Source organism: Ambystoma mexicanum, chromosome 1p (assembly GCF_040938575.1).
Source record: "Ambystoma mexicanum isolate Mex_15411 chromosome 1p, UKY_AmexF1_1, whole genome shotgun sequence".
Classification (NCBI taxonomy): Eukaryota; Metazoa; Chordata; class Amphibia; order Caudata; family Ambystomatidae; genus Ambystoma; species Ambystoma mexicanum.
Window position 1 is genome coordinate 1,055,707,594 of NC_090921.1, and position 26,558 is coordinate 1,055,734,151.

Genomic DNA, 26,558 nt, shown 5'->3' on the forward strand with positions numbered 1-26,558 from the left:
CTGGGGAACTGTTTGCGATACTGAAGGAGTTATCAAACCTGTACCACACCAGTAACTCACTGGAAAAATGTTTAATTTATATATTATGAATATTGAGAGCATCCAGGAAACATAACATGAAATACGGCTCACAGGGTCTTGGTCATTCCAAAAAGCCACACCCTCTCAAGACTCTTCCAGCCTACGCCAGTGGCTGACGATATAAAAAAAAGGTAAGAAAAATGAAAGCCCCGAAGAACAATGGACAGTCCCTGCCCAGCTTTAATCATTAAAGTGCACATCTAGTGCCAGGCATAGCAGATGTGATCTGGGGCGATACTCGCACACCTAGAAAAGGCCACCATCCAAACACTCTTAAAGAAGAGTACAAAAGACCCAAAGGTCATGGCCAACCACAAACCTATAACAAATGTGCCTTCCTTGGCGAACATTCTAGAAAAACTAGCTGACGTCAAACTGCAAGAATGCAGTGAAGCCTTGCTCCTTCTACATGGTAGGAATCGTGCTTCTGGCCAAACAGGGGCCTAGAGGGCCACGTCCTGACATAGAAGACATTTAAAAAATAGTAGGCCAAAATGGGAACACCGTGCTCAACCTCTTGGCTCTGTTGGCAGCACACAACACGGTTGAGCACAAAGTCCTCCTAGATCGATTGCACAATCACTGGGGAATTCAGAGAAAATATACACTACACACGTGGGTGGCATAGTTTCATAGCAATATGTCTAGACACGTACAAATTGGACAATTCGTGAATAAATCCACCTTTCTGAGGAAAATCGCGCAACCATAGCAGGTGCCACGATACTATCCCGACTCGATTATTCTAGTGCACTCCTGCTAGGCGCAAGCAAGGGGTGCTTAACAGGGTGTCGGACTATTCAGAATAATGCTGTCCTAATAGTACAAGGAAAAACAAGGAGAGAGCACATTACAGAGGACAGAAAGGCCCTCCATTGGCTGGCCATAGAGGACAAGATACATTTTAAGACTCTGTTGTTCACAGATGGACTATTTGGACAGGCCCCAGCCTACATGAAAGAAATGATCACACCGTATGTACCAAAGGCGCTTATTAAGATCAGAGACATTAGGACAGATTACATGTCCTGCTTCCAAACTGTCCAACGGCCTGACCCGGCCATTTCCGGTGAAAGCGGCCCAGAGATGGAATAGCCTACAGACGCAGCTAAGACTAGAAACAAACCACACAACTTTCAGAAAAAGTCTGAAAACGAAGTCCGACCCCTAAATGACGTCCTTGAGAAAATCTTTGACAAAACCAGCGTAAAAGGTGATTGCGGCTTATTGCTCAAGTAAGTTGCATTATTGTTAAGCATCAGCGATTACAGCACTGCGCATCTAATGAAGCTTGTGATTGTAACCAGCATTTCTTATAGCATGAGAATGGTGCAAACAATGAAAGAAAGCGGAGCGAGGGTAGGCAAAGTGTGCGCATGCTATCTTGTGACCTAGGTTTCATGTTCTAAGAAAGGGGTCTACAACCTTGGCACTCGAGGAGTTTTGGACTGCGGCTCCCATGATCCCTTACCGTTGGCTATGCTGGCTAAAGCTGATGGGAGTTATAGTCCAAAACATAAGAAGAGCCAAAGGTTGCAGAAAGGGGTGTTGCTTGGTCTGGAAAAGGTCTGTGTCTTTGCTAATGTTGGGACTCGGGGCTAGCTACTCTTTTCTATGCAGCCCAGGCCCAGCATAGGAGGCAGCAGCGCCCTGGGCGAATTGGCGACCCCCCCCAATTCGCCCATGAGGTGGGGCGGGGGGTGTACAGGAGCGCCACATTTGTTTGGTCCCTCCCTACTCCGGCGCCTCGCAGAGGGTTAATCATTGGAATAGGACGCACATGCTAATGCATGAGCGCCCTATTCCAATGGCTCGGCGCCGGAGCAGGGAGGTAATCCTCATGTGAATGTGAATACCCTATTGTTGTCAAATGCGTCCCACCACCGTGGGAGCATCTAATAACAAAAGGGTGCCTGCCTCACCTTTTCTCTCAACGCCACCTCGGGGTAGCCCTTAAAAGACTTCACCGACCTGGCGTGGCGTGGTGCTAATGGCACCCTGGGGGGGGCATGGCGCCCCAGGCGTTCGCCCGGCCCGCCCCCCGTAAGGCTGGCTCTGATGTAGCCCCTGAGTTTCTATCCGGGGCTACAACCAAAAGACCTGGGGCTACAGCCCCCTCCGTCTCCCCCCCACCTAGCAACGCCGCTGGTTGTACACCACTACAGGGAGGGAGCCATACAGAGGCCTGGATCGCTTGTGGCTCATGTTGTACGTGCAGAGAGCTTGCATCCATTCAAATATGATATGTCTTTAATCAAACACAGAATTTAAAGGAAAACAATAGAATCAGGGCCTTAAGTGGGCCAGGGCCAGCCATTGCCGAGCCCCAGCAGTCTCCAGAAAGGTCTCCCGAGCCGGGGCCCACCCCCAACTATCCCTAGCCAGCTGACGCCTCATGCAGCTGTGTAAGAAGCTGCACGGTTACACACGCTGCCTGCAGGTGTCAGCACTTAGTTCGTGCCTTCTCTTTTTTTCTAAACCGAAGTACTGACAGGTGTAAGTGTGCAGTTCAGGCTGCCTGGTGTTTATGTACTCGAAACAGGAGGAGGGCAGGACTGGTCAGCTCTGAAACAAAAGGAGAGACTGGGCTCTCCAGCACTCCTACTGTTTCTAGTACATAGACACCAGCAGCAGGCAGACCTTTCATTCAAGGAGCCGTGGTTAAAGCCTGCCTGTTGGACTGCCTGCTGCGTGTGAGCTGGAGCACACTGGTATCACACCTTTTGGTGCGCTCAGCCCCTTCTTTTGTTTAAACAAAAGAAGGGGCTGAGCGCATCAAAGGTAATGATGCCAGTGTGTGCCAGCTCCACCTCTTTTACCAGTCGCCCCACCCTGTTAATCGAGGGGGGAACTCTCGTCAGGGCCGTGTCCCAAGGATACAACCCCTAACTATAGCCCCCCTCGATTTCCAATCCCGCTTAAAAGCACTGACTAGAATTATCAGGGTCCAGAATGAAAGTGAGCCTTAGACACTGACCACAAATAAAGTAACATGCAAAGATGTAGCACTTCTTCCATCGCGTGTCTGAGCGGCGTGGGCGGCAAGTGACCCCTTTAGAGAGGTTTAAGTGCACCGAGTACTGCCGGGTTTTCATGATCACGTGTTCCCGCCAGCGCACGGAATAGCAGTCTTTCTATTGAGATAAGTGAAATGGGGGAGGTAGGGCTCTCAAAGTGTTCTTTACTCCCACTCGCCCCGCCACAAAAGCGGCCCATTGTTTAAATGAAGAGCATTTTTAGGGCGAACACCAGGCCCTGTCAGTGTGCGGACTTCACTGAGGCCAGCTTCCAGAAAGTCCCCGTCTTCGCGTTCTCCGCCCTCCAGTCTGCTTCCTTCGTCATGCAATCAGTTTCTGGCCAGTTCTCTTCATCTGTCTGTCACTCGTATCCCCCCGTCCGCTCTCCTGCCCTGCAGCGCTCTTCCTTCACACCGCGGCCCCCTTCCTTTGCCGCCAATCACCTGCCTCCGCCCTTCTTAGACATGTTTGTCCAAGCGCCTCAGCCTCCTTCTGATTAATTTCCTGCCTCTTCGTTTAGTCTCCGCCTCCTTCTTTCCCCTCACTTCAGTCCCAATCCACCGCTACCCCCCCCACTACCACAAATGCACTTTATTTCTGCTGTGACTTGTTCCCTAATCAGTCCAAGATTAATTTTTGTTGCTCCCAGGCAATACCATTTTTATCCGGCAGGGGGAACCGTTGGCAAGTATACGGCGTCGATCCAGCTCATTTTCAGATGAAGAAAAAGAGACATTAAAACGGTGTTGTGTCGTACCTGCTATCCCTCTCTAATAGATTATCGTCTACATTTCGTTGTCTACCAAAAATAATAATAATAATAATCTCCTCCAGGAAAAGAACAGACGGGAGCGGCTGATCGGTCCCTCCGAGAAAGGAGCAGCAGTGACGCGCCTTGCGAAACCAGGGCCGCATTGAACTGTTCGTCCTCCAGCTTGTGAGCCACGGGACTCTGCTGCAGAAACTCGTGTTAGGGTTACTATTCAAGTACCACTTTACACCAGCTGCTTGCCAAAACGATTGCATTTGAGTCCAGCTAGGAGGTGGATCGGGTGCGATGTGAGGCGGGGCAGGATGTGAGGTGGGGTGCAGCGTTTGGATGTTTGCCTTTCTAACCACCCATTGATCACCCATCCATGACCATGTCAACGCCTTAGGCTATTCCCTCTCAGTATCTGCCTCAACCCACCCAAAACACATCCTCCTGGGAGCTCTGGGAGACCTCTCTTTTACACAACAAAATCAGACCTTGTGCTCCATGTGGACTACCAGTGTTATTTCTAAGCAGCCTGTGAGAATCAATGTCTTTATTGCCGCCGTAAAGGAGCTCGTGGTCTAATATATCCTAACCAAGTGTAGCTTCTGATACTTGATTTAGAAGCAGTGCCTGTGTCCTCGCATTTTTGCCGTGCACCAAAGTCCTGTTAAAAACGAGCATTGGCAAAGCAAACCGTTTTAGCTTGTATATCAGTGTTAGACATTTGGCAGGCACTGACATCATGTGCCCGGGTAATCACACCATGTGCCAACTGGTAGTACCATTGAGCCAACGCATAGCAAATACGTATGCCAGGCCTACACAAAAGCACCAAACTGTTGGCTTTGTCGATGCTTGGTTGTCGATGTTAGAAGCCTTTTTGAATGTTCTCAAAATGGACAAACTTCAGGCGCTCATTGCAGCGTCGTTCACAGAACCTAACAGCCCATGTTCCTCTCCCTACTCCCTGCCCTGCTCATCAACCCTCATACCCCCTCATTAGGCTGTTCCGTGAGCTGGGCCTGCACTTCTCCAAGTGCCCCTCCGCTGTGCCCCTGAGCCTGGTTTTGGTTGCAAAGAGCTCTTCCCTTACGCCACCTGTTATGTTACTGGGCTCGCGACCATGCACCCCTGCCACGTGGGTGGTCCGCGGGTGCTCTGGTGTCTGGGACAGGGCAGGATATTGGGATAGTGGCAACATGCAAGAGGGCTCTGCTGTGGTGATGCATGCAGGTCAGAAGTGTGCAGGCACTGCGTGCAGGGCTGCTTCTAGGCGGCCTGTCTCGAGGGCGAGGAGGCACGCGTGACCAAATGGGAGCCCGGTGTGTCTGCAGCGCTAGGGGGCATTGGCCGTGTTTGCTGTATGCAAGATGGTTGTAGTGGTGACGTGTGGAAGGAGGAGTTAAGAATCCACCCCTTTGCTGCCCCCCTTTTTGTATTCTCTTTCCTCCAGCAGTTAGTGATATGGGGACGCGTCAGTGTGCGCATCTTCTCAGCACAATCCTATACACCACAGACATGCCACTGCTAAAGACTCGCTCTACTAGAGCCCTGTAGCACCGACAGGGCCCCTGCCGCGCTGGGGTCAAGGAACCCCAAACGGGTTACTGCTGGTCTGCAGGACGTTCACGCTACCGAGGCCACGCATGGCCAACTAGACACTGCTAGCTCGTGCGGCAATGGCTGGAGCAAGCATGAGCAGTGTGGGGCAGGCAGGGGCGTCCTGGAGTAAGCCCGAGCAAGTATACACTGGAGAGGGGGAACAGGGGGCCCTGTAACACTGGGGGTCATGCTGGAGAAAGCATAGACTGGAGTGGGGAACAGGGGGGGGGGGTCTATAGCTGACAGGGTCATGCCGGAGAAAGCCCCCACTGCTCTAGGCGGGAGCTCACCTTGCCAGAGTCCGCTAGCGGGGACTTTGTACCACTGGAGCAAGCGCTCACTAAATTCCTGCGTCAGCTGATTTATGAACCCCCGACCTCTCAAAACGTAGCCAGGCCTTGGCTTTCATAGCACCTACCCAATCAATGCCCTACCGGGAGGTATCCCCCCCTCCCCCTGACCCCCCTGTATTCCAGTGCGCCGTAGGATCCGCAAGCCGGCTTTAGCCACAGCGCACGCGGCTGCTATTAGAACCACGCCAATACGCGCGCTCCACCCCAGTTACCCATGATGCATGGCGTCAGTATTATTAAAGACAAGCTGTGCGTTTGAAACCGCACATATTCGCGCTTCTGTATAATGATGGCCAGACCCCTCCTGGCAACCTACTTTTGTCTGCATTAGGTGCTTTTTATGACTTATTCACCAACCTAATGCTACCCACTTTCAGCAATAAGGTACATGTATGTACCCGAGGGACAGGTCACTACAAGCGTCAGAACTGTTGGCTTTAAAACCATTTTCGCGTTAAACACACGTGGGACGGCACCACACTCGCGTTATTCAGCCGCTGTCACTGCAAACACAACAGTGCACTCGTGGCTGAGTGCAGTCGCGCGCAGGAGAGCCATGGGTGAGCTACAGAAATATATATATATATATATATATATATATATATATATATATATATATATATATATATATATATATATATATTCTGCTGCTCTTCAAAAACCTTTTACCCCCGCATCATGTGTTTGGTTTCACCTTTCTCCTTTGTGTGGCCAGCGGGTTGAGCGCTTGCTGCTGCGATCTGTGTGTGATGTGCAGGTCTCAGGGTCGAATCCTGGCACGGCCAACTCAGCCCTTCATCCTTCTGAGGTCGACAAATGAGTACCAACTCCAACTCCGGTTGGGTGATATTGTATGTATATATGTTGTAAGTCAAGCGCTTAGGCGTAAGCACGATATAAATACACAGCATTATCATTAGATCTGTGTAAAATGTCTAATCTTGGATCTGCTGCTTCGGGTGAGGTTCTCGATTGGACAACATCTGTCATCCATAGGGAGTTGCACTGACGCACACCTCTGGAATCTTGAGGGAGACCGGTTTCTCGAGGTTGCTGCACCAACACGCCTCGGTTTCTGGATTATTCCATCGATGGTGTACGGAAAAGGTGTTGTCCAGTGTTGTTTTCATGGATTCTCCCTGGCGGCAGGGAGGAAATGATAAGGCTGTTTTTGAGAAGTTGCCAGTGGAGAGTTTCCAGCAGCAGAAATAGCCACAACCTGTTCTCGGCAGCGGAGCCCCCCGGTTCCAGAAAACTGCGACTTGTCGGCTGGTGGTGCAGGGACATGGAGGAGAAACGGGTTTACCCCTGGGGTGGCGGTGGATGAGCGAGCCCGTTCCCAGCTGAGGGTGGGTGAAGCAATGTTAATGTTAAGGTATTTATATAGCACACCGTCACCAACGGAGTTGGTCCCATGGCACTCTGGCGATCTGTAAACAAGGAGGGCGAGTATGGATCGTCGGGTGGAAGGGGGAGTAGGAGAGTGGGAGAGGTGGTGTGCTGTTGGCAGCTTCAGTTCGGTATACACTGTGCACTGAGCTTTGGTGCGAGTATCGGACCAGGCAAGACCTTGCGTGCTGTGGATGCTGTTTGTGTTGTTCGTTGGTGCAGTGTGGTAAAGTGCGTGCGGTTTGCTGGACGAGAGATGGTTGTGTGAATTTTTGGATGGGTCTGGTATGCAGAGGTTTGAAAGTTGGGTTAGTGGGATCTGTATCCTGGTTCTAAAACGTCTTGTTCCATTTGAGTTGTATTCCTGGGGTGCCCACCAGGTGCCAACCCTCTCGAGATTTTTAAGATTTGTGCTGGGTAGCCCCACTGATGACCCCTTCCTAGAGACAGCAATGCTTTTGGGGTGGGCGGCAGAAAGGTGGACATGCTCTAACCCCACACCGGTCAAAAGTGGCGGTATAGAGCATGGCTGGGGGCCAGGATGGCGAACTGTATGAGAGACTGTTGACAGGTGGGGGTCTGCCACTTGAGTTCACTCTGCGGCAACTGGAGTAAGTGCGCTGCCAGTCCTCAGCCGATGGATTACAGTATAGTGAGCGGGGGACACCCCCTGCAGCTCCCATAGTATGTACGCGTGTTCGCATGAGAAAAGTGCAAACTTTTGGTCGTTCACACCTTTCTCATGCGAACGTTCCGACCGCGGCCAAATCAGCCGCGGTCGGATCACTGGGATTCGCCTCATCAGAGGTGGCTGGGAAGGTGTTTAGTGTTCGGGGGTGGACTAAAGGTCATTTTTGATGTCTTCGTTGAAGAGCCAAGTTTGAGTGTTTTGCAGAATGACAAGAGTGAAGAGTCAGTCCTAAGCTCCGGGGGCATAGCATACCAGTAGTTGGCTGCGATGGCAGGGGGTATACAATGGGGACCTTAGAATTCCCAGAGGGCATAACAGAGCATGTTAGCCCAACTTGTCTGAACTGCTGCCATCGATGTCCCTTATAAGAAAAGACCCCCTCCCCCCTGCATCCTCTTCCATCACAGTCAGAAGGCCATGAATGTAGGTGGTCACTTGCCTTACTTTTGAGTAAGGCCCTTGAGAGGTAGAGTTCATGCTCCTTGCAGGTGATGGCCCTTAGTGTTCTACATCAGAGCCCAGTTAGGGCCCATTAAGAGCAATGCATGACTGCCATGGGGTGGGGGCTATGGATGCGCCCCCTTTGAAGACTGTAGATGAAGAACTTTTGAGAAATAGGAGGGCTCGTCCTGGGATGTAGGGGAGTCGTTTGATGGCTGCGGACGTGAGCAGACTCAGGGAAATGACGTGTCTTCATATTGGTCCGTGCCGGTACGCGTAAGACCTCACTGTAGAAACATAGAGTAGAAGTAAGGCAGCTGTGGGCTCGGGGGCATTAAGAAACCCTGCCACGCAGAGCAGAAATTGAGCCGGATTACCCCTGATCTAGAATGCAACACAAATGTCTACATGGATACTGGGCCCAGGGAAACCAAAAGTCCCTGCACAGTGATCAGCTGTTGGGCCACTGCTTGAAGGCTACTCTTTCCCCCTTTTTGTTTTGCATTTAAGCACATGAACATATGATCAATGGCTATTGGCTGTAGACACAGCAGTGAGTGGGTAAAGAGGAGTGGCTGTGCTCTGTGGCATTTACCTTAAGTGTTGCGAATGTTGGGTGATTAGAAAAAGGAGGGGTGCAATGTAGAATTCAGAGGTGATTTTTTTTAGTTTTATTTCAGCCCTGTTTTTTTAAAAAACACTTCTTTCCAAGCCTATTACTTGCTTGCCATGTCTCCACCCGCTACTTCAGGCACTATTGCTCCAGCCATTGCCCCCCTCAAGAGGAGATGGGTCCTCTAAGAACATTTTCTCCATTTCCAGCACTGCCCCCCCCCCACTCCCAGCCCACTGCGCCAAGGCGGTTCTCTGCATCCCTGCTGTGTCATACCGTTAGATCCCCCCACCCCTGACCCCTGCCTTTGAATGCAGTTCCATCTTCCCTGCCTTCACATGTTCCCTCATCCTTTGCATATCTCCCTGGTTTGAACCCCCACCTACCTGCAGGCCTTTCCTTCTCCTTAGTGCCCTGTTAGGCGTGTTGTCCCCTTTGCTCCACCCACTTATGTCTCCTCTTCTTCCACCTAGCTGCTGCCTCTCCATCTCTGGGGCTCTCTCCCTCTCCCCATCTCTCCCTCTGCCCCTCGCGCCCTCTGCCCCTCGCGCCCCCCCCCCCCTCTCGCCTGCTTCACTGTGTAATAGTGCCTGCATCCGCCATGGTCTTTCGCCTTCTTCCTTTTCCTGCCCATAGGTAACCCGCTTCCGTTGCCTGTGCTGGACTGCCGCCTGGAACGGCCAGGCCTTTGCCATGCTTGATGCCTAGTACTGCAACCCAGTGCCTTCTTGGGGTTCACTACGGCCTGTCTCGGGGGCGTCTGTCTGGTTGGAGTGGCTGTGCCTCGTGGGGTGACTATTGCCCGACTGTGCGGGTGTGTAGTGGGTTTGGGGGGGAGGGTGGTCCTAAATTACTGAATAGGAGTCGGGTTTAAGCGGGCTCAGCAATATACTTTTCTGATGTTTTATCTTCTAAACACTGAACATGCCGCTTACCGATCTCCAGCAACCCCCACTTGAGATCTTGATGCACCTATGTGTGAAATGGATGTGGGACGAAAAGGCAAAGGTCAGGATTCCCCAAACCATAGGGAAGAAACCCGAAGTTATAATAACTTTAAACGCACACAAAAATGCTGCTGTACCGTTCCTTTACTTTGTCTTTACATCCTTCCTTTCTCACAGTACACCAACAGTGTATAAACCTTTCTTATACAAAGGGGAAAATCACAAGACACTATATACAAATCCTATCACTATACCAATGCAGCTGAGTAAATTAAAAAATAATTGAAAGCACTAAAAAGAGTAGTTGTAAAATATAAAAAGTTTCATAAAATACAGTCCTTAGAAATATGTAAAAAGAGTCTTTATACTGTGCACTGTAATTAGATATGTTAGGGAGATTTTTCCGTGTTATGCCAAATCCCCTTTACCTGTGAGACCCCCATCACTTTTTTCTCGACTTCTGGATCTTTTTCTATTTCTCCCGAATGAGGGGAGCCTTTTTCCCCTCATTTTGCTCTGACCATGGGACCCTGCTCATTTTGTTTTTACTTTGTTTTGTGGAGCCTTGCTTTCCTCCATACTTTTTAAATGCATCTGTGTTTCACTTTTGCCGCACACAGCACCTTTTGTGCAGAGTTGCTGGGAGCCCTTTGGGCTCTTCTTTTTATATTCTTTTATTTTCCTTAGGAACTACTGTTCGAATGGTAAACGGGGATTTTTTTAATCTTTCTTAGCTTTTCCTTTTGTGAGGTCAGCGCACACCACCCTATGTGGAATGCAGAGGGATTACCTTGTATCCCCTTTCTCCCTGCTCCTGTAACATTTCAGTTACAGTGACACGCATACACTTATGACTGGTGGCAGTGCACGTGTTCAACCAACCTTTGTACACTTTTTACTCTCAGGCTGTCTACACAGCTGCAGTTATGCACAGATGGGTCACAATTGACCCTAAATGATGTCTCCTTTCTTTTATCGCCATTTCTTGTGTTCATGTCCTTTCTTGGTCCCAGGGCTTTAAGTGGGCCGGGGCCTGGCGGGGCCGGGCCCCGCCAGTCTCCAAAAAGTGGGACTGAGCCGGGGCCCTGCCGGGGCCCCCGTCCCACCACACACAACATTGGCGGATGCATTATCCCGTCGCGGCAGCAGCCGCGACGGGATATGCGCCTGCCATGAAGTCAGGCGATCTGACAGAAGTGGCAGCCAGCCACAGCAATGCTGTGCCTGGCTGCCACTTCTGTAAATCATAGTAACTGCCTCTGGTGACCTCTCGCGCGAGGGGTCACCAGAGGCAGTTACTGTCCCTTTGTTTCCCCAGGTCGCCGAGGCGTCTTTAACCCTCGGCGAACCTGGGGATTCCTTGATATTTTTCGAGGTTTATGAAAGATGGCTTGAAAAGTACACAATTCAAGCCATCTTTTATAAAGCTTTGACTACGGACAATTTTGTCCGTAGTCAAAGCTTTATAAAAGATGGCTTGAATTGTGTACTTTCAAAGCCATCTTTTATAAAACCGAAATGTTTTTTTAAAAAAATGGCCTGAAAAGTAGGCAAACCGTAAGGTATGCACACACACATATATATGCATGTTATATATCTGTGTGCGTACCTTACTATGGTTTGTGTTCTTTGCAAGCCATCTTTTCTAAACATAGAAATACATATTTCTATGTTTAGAAAAGATGGCTTGCAAAGTACACAAACCATAGTAAGGTACGCACACAGATATATAACATGCATATATATGTGTGTGCATACCTTACGATTTGCGTACGTTTTAGGCCACGCCCCCCACAAGCCACGCCCCCAAATGAGGGCCCCCCCTCGATTTCTTACCCCACTTAAAGCCCTGCTTGGTCCTTCTACCATTCGGGGTGGGGGAAGTGTGGGGGTCCTGGTTTGAGTTTTGTCTTCGGTGGTAATCCTTTGTGTAGCCCGCCAAGGCTCCACTGTGTCTGCAAGGATAGGAAACCGGGGAGGATCCCGAAACTCTGCTCTCCCTTTTCTTCTGGTGTGTCTGAGAGAAACCAGTTTCCACTGGGGGAGTGGGGGGGTGCTGGCTGTCCTCACTGGACAGCCACCTGCCCCTTTCTGTAAACTGCAAAGAGAGATTGCAGAGGGATGGGTATGAATTCTTGATAAAAGCCGAGAATCCTGAGGCAGAACACAAGTCGACCACTGGAACAGAAGAACCGAAGAAGACGGCCAGAGACGCCTGCAGCCCCTTCCAGCAACCACAAAAAGACAGCCGCTATCCTGACCCCGTTTTCGAGCTTCAAAGAGGACAACTTCTTCATTTTGGCTGGTGGGACTAAATCAGCCATAAGACAACCTGCAAGACGTGCCATCCCACGACGTGCTGCGACCTTTCCCGACTGAAAACCGCCAATACCCTCGGACCTCCGAGTATATTGCTGTGCATAGTTTGTGGAAAGGCGCCAAAACTGCAGACTTTCTTTGGAGCACGAAGAATCCTTAGCTGGGAGTCCTTTCACTAGACTTCTGCTGCAACATTCCTTCCAGAGTCCTTTTTTTCGTCACCACAACCAAGGAACAGGAGATCCATCGCTGCTGCACCGGGAAAGAATCAAGCTGCATCTTCTTCACCACTCCTCTGGTACTGTGGGACTCATTGTAGTACATACCTTCAGTCATTCCGATGCTCCTTTGCTGCTGGAGTGCTGATTCCAGTGTTTGGGTGGTCGCCCATAGGGATGCTTTCCCAAGGTCCATGTAACCTTTCTGACCAACAACAGTCCTTACTATTACGCCCCGTCCCCTTTCCTCCATACTGCATGGGCGTCCCTTCCTAGGGATGGGAGACGGAACCTTGTTCCCCTGAAAAACCCTTCTTCCCCTTTAAATTTAGAGGCGCGCGGGGGTGCTGACTTTGAAGAACTCATACCTAGATAGGGATGGGCTGATAATGGATAAGGTCTCTGAAATGTCTTTAAAAGGACTGACCGGATATTGTTGGTGTGGCATAACCTTTTTATTCCTACAACAGAACATTTGCTATAATAAGTGATTTTACTAACCTTTGAACTGTGTTCAATTACATGTATAATTCTAAACATATGGTTTACTCACCTGAAGTATTGCTTCGATTTTATATTGTTACTTATTTTGTTATCGTACTAACCTGAGATTTAACTTTAACCATATGTGAATATAAAATAAATAACTATTTTTTTTTTTCCAACAACATTTTATTGATTTTTACAAGATGGGATATTACATGCAGCAACGCAATACAGGTCAATATGAGCATTAATTAAAGCCTTTATAGTCTATTTCGAGTCGTAGAGTGGAGGAGCAAGTGGGTGGTTCCTGGATTTGGCAGTTGGGCGGGCGAGAACTGAGTGACTGTTCCCCTATGTTCTGGAGTGTTCGGGGACTGGTCGGGGGTTAGTAGAGGGGGCTGCATTGGAGCCATCTGGTGAGTGGCGGCCTCCTGGTGAGGGTTGGGTATTTGGCCACGTAGTCAAGGAAGGGGTCCCATATATTTAGGGTTCTATTTAAGGAGTCAGAGCGGATTGCAGTGATTTTTTTCTGATACTGTAATCTCCCAGCATTTGGCCCACCATAGGGCAATTGAGGGGCCACTTTTGTCTTTCCATTATCGAGCCATTGCGATCTTCGCGGCCAGCAGTAGATGGTTGCAGAGGCGGGAGATATGGCCTGAAATTGGGAATGCTCCATCGCCGGTTTCGCCCAGAAGGACGATGCCTGGGTCCCATGGAATTGAGAGGCCAGTTATTTCCTTAATGTGCTTCAGCACTTCTTTCCAATATATTTCTGCCTTTGGGCATGTCAATACTAAGTGGTAGAGGGAACCGGGGGTTTGACAGCCTCGCCAGCATGAAGCGGGAAAATCCGGGTTGGCTTTATTGATTTGTGTGGGGGTGATGTAGTATCTGAAGCACAGCTTGTAGCCTCCTTCTTTATTCGTGACGCATTGCGAGCTTTTATGTAGTCTAGTCCAAATTTGCTCCCAGCTTTCTACTGCTATTTCCCGGCCAATATCCTTTTCCCATTCCGTCATATATCTTTCTTTCTTTGCTGGGTCCGATCTGTCGAGGAGTCGGTATATGGTGGATATTCTACCTTTGTTGGTCGGGGATGTTAGCGTGAGTTTCAGGGCTGTTGGCTCTCTTGAGCATTTGTCCCGAGTCCTTCTGTGGGACATCCAATGCCTAATTTGCGAGTATCGGAATCTTTCCCGTTCACCCACTCCGAATTTTGTTTTACACCTCTCGAAGGTGATGGGGGAGCCCTCTTCCATGAAGTCGCTAGTTTTTGCCAGGCCCCCTGCTATCCATGCGTGGAAGTCTCGAGGCGGGTTACCAGTGGAGAAGTCTGGGTTGTTCCAGATGGGAGATATGGGTCCCAGGTAGCTGCGAAGTCCCCATTTCCGCGCTGCGGTTTTCCAGCAATGGGTTGTGGTAGTCGTGGCCGATAGTGGCCCTGAGTTGGGTTGTGGTTTTAGTGTTGGCAGGTGTGGGAGATCCTGTAGTGGGACCGGGCACCAGGATTCTTCGATTTGACGCCATAATGGTGGGTCTGCTTCTTGCACCCAGGCGAAAGCATGGGATAGTTGAGCCGCTAGTGAGTATCTGGCCAGGTCAGGGACTCCCATTCCACCTAGGGGTTTGCTTTTCATCATGATTCGTTTATTGATCCTGGGCCTCTTCCCTCCCCAGACAAATTCCATTAATTTCTTCTGTAGTGCTCGTATGGCCGGGGGTGGGATTTGCAGTGGTAGGGATGCACATTGATATAACCATCTGGGTATTAGGTTCATTTTCACGGCTGAGATTCGACCGAACCATGAGATTTCTTGTTGTTTCCATCTTTTGAGATCGTTTTGCAGCGCCCTGAGTAATTGTGGGATGTTTTTTGAGTATAGGCGCGTTGGATTTCCGGTGATCTGTACTCCGAGGTATTCTATGGCATCTTTGGCCCAGGGAATCGGTGAGAGTGGGGCGAGCGCGGCCTCGTCTAGGTGAGATAGATTGATGGGGAGTGCTGAAGATTTTGTTAGGTTGACTTTAAATCCTGACATGTTGCCGAATGTCTTAATCTCTTTCCATAGGGTCCCCAGGGAGGCTGGGAGGTCTGTCATCGTTAACATCACGTCGTCAGCATAGACTGCAATTTTAAACTGGCGGTTTCCCACCTGGATGCCTTTTATGGTTTCGCTTCGTCTGATTCTGGCGGCGAAGGGCTCCATGGATAGGGCGAAGACCAGGGGTGAGAGCGGGCAGCCCTGTCTAGTGCCTCTAGTGATACGGATTTGGTCGGATCTCGTGCCATTAACTTGGAGTTGTGTAGTGGGGTTTTGATAGTTGGCCATGACCCATGCTGTAAAGTTAGGGCCGAAGCCAAAGCGTTGGAGGACTTCGTGTATGTATCCCCAGTCCACTTGATCAAAGGCTTTGTGGGCATCTAGTGAAATTACAGCCATTTTTGTTTTGGATTTGTGAGCACCTTCAATTAGATTTAGTACTCGCCGTATGTTGTCGTGGGTCCCTCTGCCAGGGATGAATCCTGTTTGGTCACGGTCGATTAGGCTTGGGAGAGTTGGGCCCAGTCTTCTGGCTAGCACTTTGGCAAAGATTTTCCTGTCATTGTTCAGGAGCGATATGGGCCGATAGGAATCTGGCAGTTCGGGGTCTTTTCCGGGTTTGTGCAGCAGGATCGTGATTGATTCAGCCATGGATTTAGTGACGGTTTTCGTAGATAGGAAGGAATTGAATAGGGTAGTTAGTTGTGGGGCTAGGACTCTGGCGAATCTTTTGTAAAAGGTTGTGGTTAGGCCGTCTGGGCCTGGTGCGGAGGGTTTGAGAGCTTTGATGGCTTCGATAATTTCTTCTTCGATGAGGGCCTCCAGGTGCTCCAGGTGGTCGGTATTGCGGGGCCGTAGTGTGTTTAAGTATTCTGGTAGGTCTTTTAGATTTAACGGAACGCTGGACATTATAGAAGTATGGTATCTCAGTAGTTCGCTTATTTTCTCCGATTGGGAGAAGAGCAGTTTTCAATTTCCCCCTCGTAATTTGAGTATGTTGTTCCGACTACGGAGCGCTCTTAGCTTCTGTACTAATATTCTATTTGCTTTATTTCCTTTGGCGTAGTAAAATTGCTTTGTGTACGCTAAGGATTTGGCTGTTCGGTCGGCGCAGTGCATTTCCAAGGCTGTTTTTGCCTTCCTCAGGGCTCGCTCGGTTTTCCTTGAGTATTGCTTTTTTAGCTGTGACTCATGGAGGGCTACTTCCTTTTCTAGTTTGGAGGAGGCTATGTTTGATATTCTTCGCTGCTCCGCTCCGGCCCCTATTAATACGCCCCTAACTACCGCCTTCATTGCGTCCCAAATTATGCTGATGGGAGATGTTTGTGTGGTGTTCTCTTCAAAGTATTTTATCAATGAGTCTTCAACTTCGGCCCTTATACTCATGTCTAGGAGGAGTGAGTCATTCAGTTTCCATTACCTTTGAGGGGGGGATTTCTGGCCTGAGCTGGCTACATTGACATATATCGGGGAGTGGTCAGAGATCATGCGTGTGTGGATATCTGTGTTGGTGACACAGGGGACGAGGATGCCGGGGATTAAAATTAGGTCAATTCTTGAGTATCCCTTATGAACGTTGGAGAAATGTGTATAATCTCTTGTGGCGTTGTTTTGTTTTCTCCATGCATCTACTGTCTCTGTTTCTCTGAACAGTTTAAGTAAGGCGAGGGCCTGTGTGTAATCATTGTTCGTGGCGGGAAGAGATTTGTCTAGCAATGGGTTGGGGATGGTATTGAAATCTCCGCCGATGAATAGTTGGCCTTCACTGAAGGATAGGATTGTTGGTAAAATGTTGTTTAAGAACTTGCTTTGGGCGGTATTGGGGCTGTAAATTGAGGCTAACGTGATGGGAAGTTCTTCGAAGATGCCTTTGAGAAGCAGGTAACGGCCTTCTGGGTCTCTTCTTATTGTGATGTTGAGGAGAGGAATTTTGTCGCTGAGCAGGATTGCCACCCCCCTTTTCTTTGAGCCAGAAGTGGCGAAGAAGGACTGTTTGTATCTCTTGAATTTTATGCAGCGTTCATCCTCTGCGAGTAGATGTGTTTCTTGCAGTAGGACAATGTCTCCGGCCAGTTGTCCCAGGCGGTGTTCCACCGATCTGCGTTTTCTTGGAGAGTTCATCTCCTGTATATTCCAGGAGAGAAATCTTAACTCGTTTATGTTGGTCATCTCTGGCGACGTGGCGATGACGATGCATCATGGGATTTATCCCTGGGCTGCTCTGTGGGATTTGAGTAAGGCCTGTTGAGTGTAATGAGTTGTGGGCTTGTTTTCGTATGTTGTTGCATGTTGTATTGCGGAGTCTTTGAATGGCTCTGGGGACGGTGAATAACCGTGCTGCGTGAAGCATTCTTGTAAGTTTCCGAACTTTTCCTGTATCTTTTACTTTTTTCCCAACATTAAACTGGTAGATGGAACTTCTACCTACTGCCACTGGGGAACTTGTGGCACCAATGCGCTCGTTGTGGCCAACTGGGCCGTCGAGACGAACCGGGTGCAAGCTCGTCAAAAGACCTGCCTCTGTGTGTGAGCGTATGAGTTGCTTGCGATGATATCAGAGGGTCTTCATGCTTCGTTTGGTCTTGGGAGACCACTGCTTGAGGAAACCATTGTTTCATGGACCGGGGAGATGCCGCTGTGTGCTCAGCCCCTGTCGCCGTCTTTTTTCCGGGGGCCTCTGAGTCTGCGCCGTCTGTTGGACTTGGACCATGACCCTCCTGGGGAATCGTCTCGGGGAGGGTGAGCTGGTTCTTCCGGCACAGCGCTGGGGTCGGCCCTGCTTATGCCCATGAGTTTCTCCGCCTCTCTCAATGACTGTATTTGTCTCTGCGTTCCGTCCCATTTGAATTTCACTGAAGTGGGAAAACCCCAGTGGTATGGGATTTTCTTTTCTTGTAGCCAGGGCCGCATTGCTTTCCGTTTCAGGAGTGTTGCGCTCGCCAGGTCTTGATACAGGGAGATCGTAGACCCTCTGAAGGTGATCTGTCTCATTTGCCTTGCTTCACGCATAATGTCCTCTTTTATCTGAAAGAAGTGTATTCTAGCCAATACATCCGGGGGAGAATGGAAGTTTTCCTTGGAGTAGTTCTGTGCACCCGGTCCAATTCTAGGGGGGAAGCGTCTGGGAGGGTGATGATGAATCGAAAAAGATCTGATATGTAAGCTTTCAGGTCTGGTTCCGGAATAGTGGTTGGGATGCCTCGGACTCTGATGTTGTTCCTCCTTGATCGATTTTCAAAATCCTCCTGTTTTGCCTCCAGGATGTTACATCTTGCTTCGAGGGCAGCTATCCGGTCCTTGTTATGTTCATCTTCGAATCTTTGGTCACAGACTTCGGCTTCGATTTCGGCGGTCCGATGTTCCACTTCCCCCATTCTTTTGTCAAGTGTGTTTATTTTCTTAGTGATTTCCTCAGAACTTTTTTGGATTTCCCTGGTTAGGGCTACCAATAGGTCTTGCAGGTCCGCTTTGGTTGCAGCTTGAGGCGAAATGGGCTCTGTTTCTGCGGCTGGTGGAGTGCTATTTTTCATAGTATCCTCCGGTGGGTCGGCTTTCTTAGCTCTTTCGATAGCAGCAGACGACATGAGGGTGATAATGTCAGATTGTTTAGGTGCCTTCCCGCTTTTAGACATTGTCGTGAGGGATTGAGGAAAGTGATGGTGCCTCAGAGTTAGTGAGGTGCTGAGAGCTAAATGTTGTTCGGGAGATTTTAGGGCCGGGTCTCCGAGTTTGAGCCAGTGGGGAGAAAGAACTGGGTTTGGAGGCGTGAAGGCGCAACAAACGGAATGGGGGCTGCGTCGGAATCCCAGGTGGATCAGGAGAGATTTGGATATATGGGATCACGGAGAGTCAGGCCAGCGGGTCCGTGGAGCTTCAATCTGCCACCCCCCAGTGCGAGTAGATTGTCCTCCCTCACTCCCCCCGACTCCTCACCTCCTGACTCCGGTGCTGGGGTGCTGTGCGGCTGTAGTGAACACTTGCGGCCAGGAGCAGCCTGCGGAGCTGTTGGGGGGACCAACCCCAGCAGGACTGTGGAATGATGCAGGAGGGGGGCCGGTGTCATGGGGAGCAGGAAGCAGTTGGCCTGGATGTGGTTGATGTGGTGGCTGGGGGGAGGCGAGCCAAGGCGTGTTCCGGTGTTGTTGTGGGAGGGTTGGGGGGGCAGGGGCCCCGTTGCTGCGGTGCTGCGGTGAGCGGGCTCTGGCGGAGGTCCTCAAGATGGGCGCCGGGCTTGGAAGTGCCGGAGCTGCAGGAGTGGCGGATCGGGTCCTAGGGCCGCTGAGTTAGTCCAAAAGGGTGGCGCTGTGGTGAGCCGGGAGTCCCACCGGGGGTGCCCCCGTTTATGTAGTGCTCTGATGAGGGCGAGGGAGGCCCGGGAGTCGGGGCCTCAGTGGATCTGATGGAGGGATTGGAACGTGAACCCCCCTGGCGGGCTTGATAGCCGGCCGAAGTGCGGGCCCTCGAGCTCCGGTGGTGAGGAGGAAAGCTGGTGGCCTCCTGCAGCGGGCTGAATGTGTGGGGGCCGGCTGGCCATGCGGTGAGCGGCACCGCTTGATTCCGGGCACAGGAGGGAAGGGGGCTGTCCAGCGGCTGCGTCCCGGCCAACGGGCGAGAAAGAAGGGATAATTGTACCTGCTTCAGGCGTGTGCGGGGCTCGCTCTCTTCGGATTCAGATGCCGTGGGTTCGTTGGTGCCGTTAGGAGCTTGGAGGGTGCCTGTGGTTGTGCGTGTGCAGGTCCTCGGCGCGGAGCAAGGCAGATCCGCTCCACACCAGGGCTCGGACGAGCAGATGGCGTCCCGGCAGGCGAAGAGGGATAAGGGTTGGCGCCTTCGTTTCCTCGGGCGCAACTCTGCTTCAGGCAGTGCTTAATAGGGAGGTTGAGAGATGGGTCCAGGGGCAGTGTGATACCACAGCAGGCGACGAGCAAGCGGACACCGGATCATCACGGACGGGTGCCGATCGGCAGGGCTTCTGTGTTCGTTCCGCCCCCTCCTGGGTAGGCTCTGGCTCTCACTGTTGCGGCGGCCATTTTACCACCGAGTGGGCCCCGGGGCTGTTGAAAGGTCTCCCTCGGCCGTTTCGGCATGAAACCGGGACCCACGCGGTCGGTGGGTGCTGGGGAGGTTCCCCCACCGGTGGCTTCAATCCCGGGGAAAAACGGAGGCTGGAAACGGGGCTTTTGTGGAAAGGCGCTTTGGGCCAGACGGGAGAACTCAGGAAGTCATTCCAGACGAGTCGGCTCCAGGCCACGCCCCCCCCAATAAACAACTATTTTACTATAACTACCAGTGTGTAAGAGTTTCTTTGGGCCTATGTATTTACTGGGTTCATTGTACTTACCTACAGCTAACCCCCCTATGCCCCCACTTCTCCTAAAATAAGCCTGGCTTCTCTGCCATACTACCAGAGCCTTGAGTAGTACAGAGTTGTACTAGAAATTGGTATAGTTTTATACAGTCTTACCACGGGTAGACTTTAGGACAACTCGCCTAACAATATACAAAATTCTTACTTCTGCTGCAGTTCTTGAATTTTCTGCTTCCAGATGGTCAGCAGGCAGGCAGACTGGGCAGCAGCAATGTGTGGAGGGGCCCAAAGTCCTTGAAAGCTGGGATGCGTATGCTAGAAGCAGCTGACGGCAGCGTAGTGGGAGTCCCTTTAGTTTTTTATTGAAGATCGGGCTGCTTATGCCAGGTACAGCCTGGCATTAATTGCAGCGTGTGGGGGGGGGCGCAATCTATTCCTTAATCCTGCGGTGCTGTTGATGGACGCGGTCTGGGAGTCACTGAGGCCCACCTTGGTAGGGGGCAGGCCTAATCTATGTATAGAGCGCTCACCTTCCTTGGTGGGGAGCGCCACATGTTGAAGGAGCAGCCCAGGCAGGGCAGCAGTGAGTTTTGGGTGCACCCCGAGCGTCGGTGAGCCAGGCTGCTGTAGTGAAGCACAGAAGGTTGCCTCTTAGGCAACGGGCGCCGCGTAACACGGGTGGCTGTGAGCACAGGCATGATCACCAGGTAATCTTTTGTCAGCACAGTGCTCAGTGGAGCGCCTCTCCCACAATTTGATGTGAGGGCTAGGATTCAACTGTCAGCCTGCGCTGCGAGCAACATTCTTTTTTTTTTCCGTGTATGAAGGGTCTCCCACCCAGGTTCATGCACCCAGAAATCCTTCTTTTTTTTCTTTTCTCTCTATTCCTTCTCTTTGATATGTTCATGTTAAAGGATATGTGTACCGTGCACTATCACCACCGGAGTGGTCCCCTGGCGCTCTGGTGGCCCTGAAAGAAAAGAGGGGTGGGGGAGTTAGTGGGGATGAGCTCTAGAAGCACCAGAGAGCAGTGATGTGATGTTGGTGGCCTCAGCCCGGTGGGTCTGTTGGCTGGGCTTGGGGTGTTTTACGGTCGGTAGTTGTCGTGTGCTGTTGTGCGGGTCTATGCGTGCTTTGTTTTGTTGTTGCAGTGTTGAAGTTTGTGCGGATTGCTGTGCTGTAAGTTTGTGATTGTGTTTGGTTAGAATTTGAGAGGTGTATGCAGAGGGTGAAGTTATTAGAGTGCTGGCATTCATAACGCGCCTATACACAAGTGTTTCAAGGCGTGTATAGAGGTGACTATTGTATGACGTGCATGTCCCCTGCTTAGTGGAGTGATTATTCGTTTGCTGATGTGGGTACGCCATATGGCGTGGGCAGTACCCATTAAAGGTGATTTTGTGTTTTTGAATGTATGTGTATGTCGACTATAGAGCGGTAGCGGGGGGTGGGGGCAGGGCAGACAGGGCTTGTGCCAGGCCGGGTCTAATGGCTGGCTCAAAGCTGACCCGAGTGTCAAGCCACTGTCTTGCCAAAGCCCGGAAATACGGTACATTTTTGTCTCCCCTGCTTTCACTACATAAACATTCCAGTGCGTTGTCTCCCAATCCTGCACGAATCCTTGTACAATCCTAGCAAATCGCCAAAACCCCAAACCATTGCAGGGGTGGGTGGGCGGTTGCCATCGGCTCACTGCCTGGCCTTCCAAACAAGAGAACGGACAAACAAAATAGCTGCTTCAAACTGTCAGTCCTGAGGCCCCCCATGCAGCGCTGGGTTGGGCTTGCAGTTTAGAGGGTGAAGATTCCGCGAGCACCATGCTGGCATTGCCCATCCGTGTCCCAGGCAAACCGGAAGATAATTTCGGGGATTGTTGTCCCAGACAAAAGCCCCTAATTGGTGCTTAATTGGCAAATCCATGCAAATACAAAAAAAATAATGAGAAATGACGTAATTTATTTGACCAAAAATAGTAGGTGATATATGTATGGTAAACAATAGGTGGGGGTGGGGTAAGGATATAAGTTAGGGGTAGTGGAGTTGTACAAAAAGAAAGTTAAAAAAGCAAAAAGTAATTTTTGCCTTTTCGGTCAAAAAAAGGTAATTTCTCAATTTGTATTTTTTTTCTCGAAAACATCACAGGTGTTGCTTAATTGATGCTAGCGCAAAGAAAGTGGCGTCCCTAGCCCCTGGTTTTAAACTCTACTGTTTTTTTTGGGAACTTCATATTTTCTTGATATTTTCCTTGAGGTCAGTCTGCATACCTGTTCCAGAGCTGCTGATATTGCCATTTGTCTTGAAAGTGGAGTTAGCAGACCCAGGGGTGTTTTTAGGCTCACTGTGCTTTGCATTTGGGTACTTGGAGTATTCCCTTCAGGAAGGGGACCTTAGAACTTCAGTCATAGATGTTTTGCTTACCCTGATGTTTCTTTGGTATATGTGTATTTGTTGGTTAAGTTATTCGTGTAAAGCGCACTATTATTTTAGCCCATGGAAGCCAAACTTGACACATGTCTGTGCCGAGAAGATTTGTGGTCAAGTGCCTGGGCTATTGACTCAAATCCCTGCTTCACTGCTTAACTGGATTGTGTGATCCTGGCCAAATCATATTATTTGCCAGGGGTGGAGGTTCCTTTAAGTGCTTTAATTCACAATGTCCCCTTTTCAAGCACAACCTCAGTCATGGTTTGTGTATCGCGTTACTCTCTGTTTAGGGGTGTTAATATAGCCTTGGAGATCGAGGGAAGTGTCTTGTAAGTTGGGGAAGGGTCATTATCCCAAGCTATAATGACCCCTCCCAAGGTTCATAAGGCTATTCGCACATAATGGTAGTTGCAATACATGTTTTGGAGCTTTGGTGCTCAAGTAAAAAACTGATTTTTTTTTAATGGGGAAGTAAATTGACAAAGTGGGTAAGAAAATTAGTGTGGTTTTATTTTGTATTATTTAAATATCGCGTTTTCCTTCATACGTTAAGCATTTCATTTGCACACTCAGTTAAACTATAGCAAGTTCACCGTGAGCATCCATAAAGGGGTTGTGTAAAAGTAACCTGTCTCTATCGGAAAGTGAAAGCATTTCCCCATGTTTCAGCTTTCTTGATGGTGTGCTGAACAAGATGTTGCAGTGTAAAAAAAGGTTCTCTTACAGAGGAATTGTGCTGGTCAAAGACATCTTGCCAGTAAACTGAATTATCATTTCCCTGTCTGTGTTTGAAGTGAGGACATTGAGAGTAGTCAATACCAGTGGTTATTGACTGCAATCTGAACATTCCGATTGGCTGAGAGGAGGTCAATAACGATTTCCATGTGCTAATGGGTGCTAATTTACTGCACACCAGTGTCTCTTGCCATGCGCATGATAGCTTCTTGCGGTGTATCATCCCGTTGTGCCCCCGAGTATGAAGGACCAATGTTACTCCATGTGACGCCATTCTTGGTGATGTCACTTTGGGTGCATGTGCAAGTTGTGGGGTCCACACATCTTACGCAACACGTGGCTTCTGTTGAGAAGGTGTCTTTTCGGGCCCGTTTTCAAGCCTGAGATTACACCATGAGGGTGATGGTGTTGATTTGGGGTAACCGTTTGCTGTTGGTAATAATTCTGCAAGGCTGATGGGCGTAGCCCTGCCTATTTCAAGCAGTAGCGGTGGGCAATGCTATGTGGTCTGGCTAAGGCTCTCCTCCATAGCGAGTTATTGTACCTCCTCCCCCACTCCCATTGGAGCACTGTGTATAGGGGGTACCGGCACTTGTCGAGAGTGGTAAATTGACATTCTTTTTCTCCATTGAAGCCCCGTGTAAAGCGCTCCTGATAGCGGTGCCAACCTAGCGGGTATCTTGCTGTGCCCCCCGCCTGAGTATGCCTTCAACCTATTGGTTAGAATCATGTCATGACCAACTTAACCAATCTTCTGGCTCAAAAAAAAATATTGGAGGAGTGACTGGCCACGTGGTCTAAACTTCCCTTTTACCCCAGTGAGAGCGGGCATCATTGAGCAGACACGTGGGCTGCGAGTAGAACCGTTCTGTCATGCATCAGCATGTGGGCTATGCTTCTGATGTTACACTGACAGTATTCCTCCGCAGGGTTGCGGTAAGCTCTTGTGATAGGGAAGTGTCTATGCTTCTCTGCAAGGCAGCTATAATTCCGTTTCTACCTCCCAGAAGCCGCTAGCCCAATTCTGTTTCTACCTCTCAGAAGCCGCTAGCCCATAGAGGCCGTTCCTTTGAGACTGGAGTAGGGCGGGGCCATGCTTCTCTGGAAGGCAGCTATACTTCTGCTTCTACCTCTCAGAAGTATCTAGGTCATAGAGGCCGTTCCTTTGAGACTGGAGTAGGGCGGGGCCATGCTTCTCTGGAAGGCAGCTATACTTCTGTTTCTACCTCTCAGAAGTCTCTAGGTCATAGAGGCCGTTCCTTTGAGACTGGAGTAGGGCGGGGCCATGCTTCTCTGGAAGGCAGCTATACTTCTGTTTCTACCTCTCAGAAGTCTCTAGGTCATAGAGGCCGTTCCTTTGAGACTGGAGTAGGGCGGGGCCATGCTTCTCTGGAAGGCAGCTATACTTCTGCTTCTACCTCTCAGAAGCCGCTAGCCCATAGAGGCCGTTCCTTTGAGACTGGAGTAGGGCGGGGCCATGCTTCTCTGGAAGGCAGCTATACTTCTGCTTCTACCTCTCAGAAGTCTTTAGGTCATAGAGGCCGTTCCTTTGAGACTTGAGTAGGGCGGGGCAGAGTCACTCACAATTTGGCTAAGCCTATGTGGCTTACATAATCCCAGCTCCTCTGAATTTTGAGCTGTGCTGACCTGTTGCGCAAAAAGCGCAGTGGCTTCATGGGCCTGCTCCGCAAAGTAATTGTTCCACCTCAAAGGATGCTTGTATGTAAGCCGAGGCCACGGGTTCGAATAACGTTTGACCTCTGAACTTGACTGGAATACCTATTTTTATTTTAAACCATTAAGTCGACATTACCAAACGCTTTAATGGAACAATCACCATATATGTCGACAGTGGAGCTGTACTCAAATTCAGACAGGAGCAGGACTTCTCAGTACAGCTGCTATGTTTCTATTCAAACAGTACTGGCCCTTCCTACAGTCCCGCACCTAACACACCTTCTGGATGAAGGTGTTGCATTATGGGGTCTGTCCCTGCACTAAGGCCATAGTCTGTCTGCTGGGTCTGTCTCTGCAATGATCCCTCCTTCTAGTTGGGACTGTACGGTTGTTATGATCATGTGTTTTGCTTCCCTATTTAAGCAATATACCCCGTGCAGCGGGGGGGTATTACTGAGTCCGGTAATACCCGGGGGCCCATAGTTATAGGCCCGAGTGAAGCGAGGGCCTGATCGAATGCCCCGGGGCATTACCAGACTCGGTAAAGCCCCCGCCGCAAGAGGCATATTGCAATTAGTACCTGGTCCGCAAGAGCGGGGTACTAAAAGCATTTTTTTTCTGCCCCGAAACGCTTCAGCGTTTCGGGACAGAAAAAAAAATTATAAAGAAAATGGCCGCCGGGAAAGGGAAAACAGTCAGTTTTCCCTTTCCATGGCAGCCTTCGGGAGCGGATGAGCTGGGAACAGAAGTGTTCCCAGCGCGTTCGCTCTTGAAAAAGGAGAAATCAGAAGGTAAGTGGGGTTAGGAGTGCGGGGAGGAAAAATAAAACATACCTGAGTCCGCGGCAGGGGGCAATGGCAGCTTCTCAGCCATGTTGGGCCTCGCAGCGTGGAATCCCGGCCGAGGGTTTCCCGGCCAGGTAACGACCCGGTGACAGACAATCAGAATGTGTTTTACATTCTGGTTGACTCTCGCTGGGTACTGATATTAAAAAAAAGTTTGCAGGTTTCGGTCTGTCCTTTTTAATGAATAGAATCACCTGGAAACAATTAGGCAGAATGGTTGGCTCTGCCCTGAACACTTCTCCAGTTTGATGTGCTCTTTCCTTTCGTAGGGCCCCTCCTGTAAAAAAAGAAAAGATTTGCTGCAAGGTTGTCTGTCCTTGTCCTGAGCACCTCCCTTAGAGGAAGAGATGCCCCAGTGTTGGATTTGTTTCTGTACTGAGCACCTCTACTGGATATAGAGGTGCTGCAAGGTTGTCCCTGTACCGTTCTGGTTCTGGGCGCATTATTGGATGAAGAGGTTCTTTTTGACAGGATCTCTCCATGCATTTTGCTCCTCTACTATAATTGTACTTTGTATTTCATGCATCAATTGATAAATTGTGAATAGTTCACGAGTTAAGTGGTGGCCTCTCACATGGGACCAGGCTGCACTTCACAGGTTTAAATCACA

General features: G+C 50.0%; 1 protein-coding gene across 3 annotated transcripts in view; it reads left to right on the forward strand.

Annotated features, from left to right (window-relative positions):
- Window positions 1-26,558, forward strand: part of RIPOR1 (RHO family interacting cell polarization regulator 1) — a 713,696-nt gene that overhangs the window by 248,873 nt on the left and 438,265 nt on the right. Inside the window, exon 1 of one of the 3 annotated variants that reach the window (XM_069604493.1) lies at window positions 6,916-7,159. The exons of the other annotated variants lie outside the window; for them this stretch is intronic. The gene's annotated coding sequence lies outside the window, so the exon portion shown is untranslated. Of the gene's footprint in view, window positions 1-6,915; window positions 7,160-26,558 lie in introns of those variants that run through there. 3 annotated transcript variants of the gene reach the window in all.